At 37.9% G+C, this 8728-nt stretch overlaps 1 pseudogene; it reads left to right on the forward strand.

The window, feature by feature from the left end:
- The first annotated feature begins 2107 nt into the window (after nt 1-2107).
- LOC122728882 lies at nt 2108-8437 on the forward strand (annotated as a pseudogene).
- Nucleotides 8438-8728: the final 291 nt, after the last annotated feature.

The raw sequence follows: 8728 nt of genomic DNA on the forward strand, positions 1-8728 counted from the left end.
TTGGGGTTCCTACAGGTACTGGATCCATGCAAAACAATCTTGTTTTGTGTCCCCACGGGACTTGTGATTGCCCCACCCAAGCTTGTGTTTTATGTTCCCTTGTGTTGTGGCTTATGTGTTAGGGCACTCTAGTCTAAATCCTATATAATGTAAACCTTTCAGAGCCTAGATGGGACAGAGCCATACCTCCTTTCCAGCTTGCTCTTCTCTACCAAATGCCCTAATAAATTTCTTTCTAAAACTATTTCAGATTTGTTCTCCCAAACAACAGAAGTTCAAAGATGCAGGATCGGAGGTCAAGATAGAATGTAAGGCTAGACAGATATGTCTGAGGGCTACATGCATGAAGATGATAACTGAACCCATATACCAAAGAGAGACTGTAGAAAAAGAGGAGAAGAATGCCCAAGCTAGGACCTTAAGGTACAATTCATGTATGACCACACAAAGGCTACTAAAAAGGAAGGATTAGATAGGAAAGAGAAATGTCATTGAAGCTAAGAGAGAAAAGACTTTATAGGAGGAGAGGTAAATAGTTGGGTTTTTTTAAATGCTTCAAAAAAGACAAGAAGTGGGGGCAGCTATGTGGCGCAGTGGATAAAGCACCAGCCCTGGATTCAGGAGGACCTGAGTTCAAATCCGGTCTCAGACACTTAACACTAGCTGTGCAACCCTGGACAAGTCACTTAACCCTCATTGCCCCACAAAAAATAAATAAAAATAAAATTTAAAAAGACAAGAAGGACAAGGACTGAAAAAAAAAAAAAGACCATTAGATTTACCTACAAAGAGATCATTGGTAACCTTGGATATAGTATTTCCAGATGAGCTATGAGGTCAGAAAGCAGATTATTAGAGAATGAAAAGTGAATGGTATGTGAAGTATTAAAGGAAACAAGCATAGCTGGCAATTTTTTAAAGCTTGCTTGAATATGAGTGGATAAAGAAGTATAGGGGGGCAGCTAGGTGGCGCAGTGGATAGAGCACCGGCCCTGGAGTCAGGAGTACCTGAGTTCAAATCCGGTCTCAGACACTTAACACTTACTAGCTGTGTGACCCTGGGCAAGTCACTTAACCCCAATTGCCTCACTAAAAAAAAAAAAAGAAAAAAAAAAAAAAGAAGTATAGGACCATAACTTGGGCAGATTGCATGATCAGTTAAAGAAGAATTCTGGGTACGAATATAGGCAACTGATAAGAAAAATGGAATGGGAGAAGAAAGAGACAGACAGACAGGCAGGTAGGCAGCCAGGCAGACAGAGAAAGAGACAGACAGAGAAAGAGTTGGAAAATAATTGTCTCCTATAGGAGACAAGAGAGAATAGCCTCAAAGACACTAGTAGTTTTGACAAAGAAAAGAGCCACCTCTTCAGAAACTGGAGCAAAGAAAAGAATGGGGAATATTAAGGGAAGTTTAAGTAAAGAACCAGGAAGAATTAGAAACCCATAAAAGTAGCCTCTATATTCTTAATAGAGTAGAAGGTTATCTAGTCTTTCTTCTGCCAAGAGAGAAAGAAGGAGGTATGTAGTTGGCTTCAGAAATTATATAACAAATTTTAATTATTTTTTTGGACATGGTAACTCATGAAAAAAATATAAAATGGCTCTCAATCCTGTGGAGCCCCCTTCTTTTTCTGTGTAATGTTCCATTGGTGGAAAAAAAAAAAAAGACAGACAACACTAAAAAAAAAATTTGCCTTTAGAATATCTATAAGGGGCAGCTAGGTGGTGCAGTGGATAGAGCACTGGCCCTGAATTCAGGAGGACCCGAGTTCAAATCTGGCCTCAGACATTTAACACTTACTAGCTGTGTGACCCTGGGCAAGTCACTTAGCCCCAACTGCCTCACCAAAAATTAAAAAATTAAAAAAAAAAAAGAATCTCTATAGTGATTCACTAGTTGATACTCAAAATGTTGGATCCTTATCAAGTGATCATTGAATGGCATAGTCCTGGCAAAAGTGAAAGAACTTTGACATTCTCACTACAAACAAAAATAAGAATGTTGCAGCTAAATAAAAGTATGTCCTTCTTGGAGAGGCAGATAAAAGTAACAAGAAGCACCATTTCATGGAATATATGACAATTTCATCTTGTGAGGCTCATAATGAAGGTAAACAAAAAGAATACCATGAAAATTCGAGTTTATGTACCAACATCTGTTGCAGAAGATGAAGAGATAGAAAAATTCTACAAAGAATTTGACAGTATCTTCCCAGTCAACAAATCCCTTTGTACTCAGTAATTTTAATGCAAAGGCAAAGATAAAAATATGTTGGGAAATATGTTTGGGATTAAGAAATGAAACAGGCTTATAAACTACTCAGAACCCTCATGTGTATATGAAATGAATGCTTCAGTAAGAAGTAGAAGGTACTAAACCTGATAAACCCCAACCAATAACAGGCAAAAAAATGAAATGAATCATATAAAAGTCAGAAAATAATTCATTACTGATGTGGTAATCATTTCTGAATCAAACATCTGCTCATTCATTGTCTTATAAGTGCAAAGGTCAAAATTAAAGCCTAGGTAAGAAGGAGAGAGATGAAAAGACAATACTGTGTTTGGTTAACAGCAGCTCCAACATGGTCTTTAGTTTCATGAGAAGAATGCTAGCCCTGGATTCAAATCCTATCTATGAAACTTACCAGTTATGTGACAATAGCAAATCTCTGAAGTTCTCTGAGCCTCAGTTTCAACTTCTGTAAAATGGACATCATAATACCTGGCGTGCCTATCCTACAGGGTTGTTGTGAGGAGCAAAAGAGATGTAAGAGGTTCTATGTCATTTGTTTTTTTTTTTAATTTATACTTCAGGTTTGTGATGCAATAATTGTGCTATTAAATATCTGTACCAGCGTGCAATTTGTTGGACAGCTAAGTAACGCAGTAGATAGAGTGCCAGGCCTGTAGACCGGAAGACCCATCTTTCTGAGTTCAAATCCGGCCTCTACTTACTTGCTGTGTGACCCTCAGCAAGTCACTTAACCACGTTTGCTTCAGTTTCCTCTTTTGTATAATGCACTGGAGAAGGAAATGGCAAACCACTCCAGTATCTTGGCCAAGAAAACCCCAAATAGGATCACAAAGAATTGGACGTGACTAAAAAATGACTGAACAACAAAGCAGCGTGTTAAATAGCTTTGTAACTTCCTGCCTCTGAGATTGCGAAGTTAAATTCCCTACTTAATGTGGTCCTTCCCCTCTGATTTTTTAGATCAGTTAGAGGTTAAGGCATCATTTTTCAGAGCAGACTGTTAGAAACTGATCTCTGATAAGTGAACAGTGCTTATGCATCTTCATTTTGTTTTAAATTCTACTGCTCCCAACATAGGAAATGTTTCAAACTTTAGCCTATAAATAAGGCAACTTAATCAAGATGCTATAACTTTAATGCCTACAGCCACATCAATATTGTTCCTATTTTCTTCTTATTTATGTAGGTGGAACCACCATTCCAGGCACATGGAAAATATCGAGCCAACTTCTGATGATATTAAATCTACAACAAAAGAAAAGCTTTGTGAAATTCCTTGGCTGACTCATGAATAACAAAGAGAGCCATAAACACATTGGCTGCTTTGGACCCTTCGCCTTGGTCCTTTACAATATCAGCTAACTTTCCGACTTACATTCTCTTTTAGGGAGTTGGTCCAAAAGTCTCTGAGGTTAAAAAAGTCATTTCATCTGCAATAATGTGCAAACTCCAAACAGATCAGAACCATAAGGCATGATTCCAACTTCATTTTCTTGTAATCTGTTTTCAATTTTTTCCTCCATTTTCCTTTATTCCCGACCCCCCCTTCAAAATTTCCATCATCCAGGAATATTGTTTCTGCTTTTCTGCATGAGAGCCAATGTGATAGAGTGGGTCAGAGCAGGCTTTAAAGTCAGGAAGTCCTGGATTCAGGTTCTGCCTCTGGACATATACTAACTGGATGAACCTGGGCAAGTCAATAAAGGTCTCAGTGCCCAGAACAACTCTATGTAACTCTAAGCTGCATTCAAGTGATGATTTCACTTAGTACAAAGAGATTCTTCATCTATGAGTTCCCTGTACAAATGAAATGAGTCGGGAGCAGCTAGGTGGTACAGTGGATTAAACACAAGCCCTGGATTCAGGAGGACCTGAGTTCAAATCCAGCTTCAGACACTTGACACTTACTAGCTGTGTGACCCTGGGCAAGTCACTTAACCTTCATTTCCCTGCAAAAAAACAAAACAAGAAACAAAATGAAATGAGTCAGTCATCCAACAAGCATTTATTATGTACTTACTATATGTCAGGCATCAAACTAAGCCCTAAGGATACAAAGAAAAGTAAAAACAGTCTGTGCCTTTAAGGAGCTAATATCCTATTGAGGGTCATGCAAAAATATATATGTATGTATGGGTATGTGTAGAAAACCAAGTAGTGTCTATGAATAGGGATAAAATATAAGAAGACCAGAAAGAGAAATGTGCAACATTGTGAAAAGCTTTAAATACAAAACAGAACATTTTCTACTTGATCATGAAATTTACTGAATAGGGGATGGTATAGTTAGACTAGTGCTTTAGAAAAATCATTCTGGCGTCCGAGTGGAAGATGGACTATAGTAGGAAGACAAGTGAAGCAGGAAGAAGGCTATTGCAATAATCCAGGCAATCGATGATATACCAGGGTGGTGACAGCATGAATGGAAAGAAGTGGATGGGTGGGAGAGATGTTAACGAACAAGACAATTTGGCAACAGATATGTGGAGTGACTTCAAGAGGAAGGTTGAGGATGATGCCAAGTTTAAGATCCTGGGAGACTAGGAGTATTATGGTGGTGCCTTCAACAGTAAAGGGAAGTTTGGGAGATGGGGGTTTGTGGAGGGAAGGAAAGATAATAAGTTCTGTTTTGAATGGGTTAGGTTTAAGCTACCCAAAAGACATCCAGTTTTGAGATCTCCAAGAGTCAGTTGGTGATATGTGACTAGAGCTCAAAAGAGAGACCAGGACTATAAATCTGGAAGTCATATGAATAGAAATGACCATTGAACCCATAGGAATTGATGAAATCACCCAGCAAGATAGAATAGAGGGAGAAGAGAAGCCTTTTTCTGTAACCCTAGTACTTAGCTTGGTATCTGGCATGTACTAGTTTGCTTTGGAATTGAGCCAGTCATGATGTGAGAGGGAAGGACAACAGATGGACAGTCCAAAAGCTACTCAGGTAACCAGAAAATTTTGAATAGGTAGAGGAAATAGGAGAAAACACAGAAAAAATAAAGTATGCAAAATGAAAAGACATGAATGGCTTTATCATAGGCTGGTTCCCATGCCTGGAATGAATTCTCTCCCTATCTCCATATCTTACACTTCTGAGCTTCTTTCAAAGCTCAACTCATGTGTCATCTCCTCTTGTAACCTAAATTATCCTAAACCTGACCCCCTGAGCTGTTAGTGGCCTCTTCTCCCACTACCCCCAAAAATACACACATGTATATGTGTGTATATTTATATATATATATACACATATTTGTATATATTTGTACATATACATATATGCATATATACATATATGTGTATCTATATCATGAACACATATATATGCCCCATAAAATGAATGCTCCTTAAGGAAAATGTTTTTCATTTTGTCTTTATATCCCCAGACCCAGCAGAGTGTTTTCCATATAATAGGCAGGTTAAAAAAAAGTTGAAAAGATCTGTTATAGGTATAGGTATCATCAATAGGTTGATTGATTAATATGTTCTTAACTTGAGAACAAAATAGTAAAATTATTTTCATTGTATTACATTTAAGTTTGGTTTTGATCCAACTTTGTAGGGAGTATAGCATCACACAAACCCACGACCAGAAACAACCTCAAAGGGAGCTTAAAACACCTGAAACCTGAGCAATTATTCCTCTACCACATCTGGGACAAGTAGACGTGTATTTCACTTGAAGACCTTCAATGAAAAGGAACTTCCCAAGGCAGTCCACTCTACTTATGGACAGTTCTAATTTTGGGTTCCACCTATGGCTCCTGGTTCTACCCTGTAAGGAAAAGGAGAACAAGTCTCTTACACAACAACTTATAAAATACATGAAGATCATGTGCCCTCTAAATCTTCTCTTCTCCAGGCTAAATATTCTCCTCATTTTTCTTTAATCAGTCTTTATATACTATGATCTCAAAGCCTTTCACCATTAGATATTTATTCTCCAGTTTATCACTGTCCTTCTTAAAATGTAAGTATCAGACCTGAATATAGGACTCCAGCTATAGTCCAATGAGAACAGAGTGGAGTGAGACAATCACCTTCCTTATTCTAGTTACTGTTTCACTTTTAATGCAGCCTAGGTCTGCATTACCTTATTTAGCTGCCATATCATATTGCTGATTCATATTGAGCTAAATCTTTTCAGAACTGCTTATGAAGACCAATCCTTTTAACTGTATTTATATAGTTGATTTTTTGAACCCATGTTACATTTATTTTTTACATTTATTCCCCTTAAATCTCATCTTACCCATCTAAACAGATTATAGATCTACAGTTGGAAGGAATCTTAGAAATCATCCAATCCAACCCTCTTGTTTTACAGATGAGGAAACTGAGGTCCATATAAGCTAAACACCTTGCCCCATATTGTATGGTTAAAATGAGGTTTTGAGCATGGGCCCTGTATCCAAATCTAGCCCTCTTTCCCCTGTACCATGTCACTTCCTCACTTAGGAAATGTCAGTAGACTCTCAGAAAAAAAAAATACATGCTACTTTGTCTGACATTTAAAGTCCTTCACAATATTTTTCTAACTTGCTTTTCCAAACTAGTCACATTACTCCCTGTCACACACTGTCTCGGGAATCAGAGAACCTGAATTCAAATCTTGCTTCTGTTGCTTCCTACCTATATGACTTTGGATAAATGACTTAACTTTCCTGGGTCTCAACTTTCTCAGTTGTAAATTAAAGGCACTAGACTAGATAATTTCTAAGCAAACAGGTCAGTTTTTAATCATAAGATCATATCCTATGATCTTCTAATCATGAACTTTGTGGTCAAAACTGGCCTATTTGCTGTTGCCAGTGTATGACGTTCCCTCTCCAACCTCTAGGCCTGTTCCCAGTCTCTCCCACTAACCTGGAACTCTCTTCCTTTTTCACATCCACCTCACAGAAATCCTGGATTCCTTCAAAGCATAACTACAGTTCCATCTCTTACAAAATGCCTTTCCTGACTTCCCCAATTGGAGTGTTCTCTATTATGGATTTGGGATCTTTGGGATTTACGCAGTTTATAGTTTTTGCTTATTTTTCTGCTTCAATAAATAAAGCATAGAAGAATCAGGACTTTTTTTTTTTGCAAATGGTTTCCATATGCCAACAATTCTGAAAGTAAATTAAATACTGCAGTCCATGAAAACAGCATATTTTGAATATAGTATTCCAGTTGTAAAAATTGTCCAAACACAACCCTCATGTTTACATTAATTTAAAGATGCATTTAACTGTATATATTCATTTAGTTTACAGAATAAAGGAGGAGAAAAAAAAGGGGACAGGAGAAAACAAAAACAAAATTTTGCAGAATATGGAAGGGGTCTGGAATTGTTTCATACATCTGTGTTTCCTTAAATACCTAATACCCTAATTCCTATGTGCTTAGACAGGTACACTATTCCAGCATGAAATTAACACATCTGGGCAACAGAATTTCAGTTTGGTCTGCTATAATCTTCTCTCTTTTCTGGGCCAAAACTATAGGAATTACAAGAATCCACATGGCTTATGCCAGATTGAATCAAAAGTCATCTTATTCTAATGTCCTAGCATGAGAACTCAGGAAGGAGTTGGAATTCCAGCCATACGGAGTTTTATATTCTGGAACCACCTAACAAGAGGTTTTTCCACCAGGCCTTCTCAATCATCTCAGTGACCATTAAACTTAATCAGAGAGGAATTAATTCTTCATTTATTCCTAGGGTATACTGATTTAAGAATTTTAAAACAGTTCAGTATCTTTCCAGGTTCACGCCTCCAGTCCTCTTTCTGCCACTTTGCAGGACCACTACTCTGGTGCGTGTGAATGCCCTGGCAGATGTTCTCAAAAGCTTCACCAATGCAGAGAAGTGAGGAAAATGCCAGGTTCTCATTAGGCCATGCTCTGAAGTAAGTATCTGCTTCCTAATTGTGATGATGAAATTGGCAAATTTGAAATCATTAATGATCGTGAGAGCAGGAAAAAGTGTTATGAACCTCCCAGGCAGATTAAACAGGCGTGATATAATAAGCCCCAGATCTGATGTTCAATTGAAAGATCTGGAAAAGTGGCAGAATAATGTGCTACCACACTGTCAGTTTGGGCTCCTTGTGCTTACAACCCTAGCTAGCATTTTGGGGTATGGAACAGCAAGATGAAAACACAAAAGGAAAAATTCTGCAATTCTTTTTCTAAGGGTATAAATATCCACACAAATAAAATGCTCCACTGGGGGAAAAAAGACAGCATTTAAAAGGAAGTACCATCATGGGAAGTCAGTTCCACGTTATAAATAACAGTGACAGTAACCATCATTTACATATCACTTTAAGGTTTGTAAAGCTCTTTAAATATATGTGAGTCCCAGACCCCATACCAGCACAGAAATAAGTCCTTCATCCTGCCACTTGGGCAGCAGCATAAAAGGGCAAGGAGGAATCTCTCTTACTATTGCCAAAGTCATAGGGACCAAGCAGCCCATGGTGC

Source organism: Dromiciops gliroides, chromosome 5 (assembly GCF_019393635.1).
Source record: "Dromiciops gliroides isolate mDroGli1 chromosome 5, mDroGli1.pri, whole genome shotgun sequence".
Lineage (NCBI taxonomy): Eukaryota > Metazoa > Chordata > Mammalia > Microbiotheria > Microbiotheriidae > Dromiciops > Dromiciops gliroides.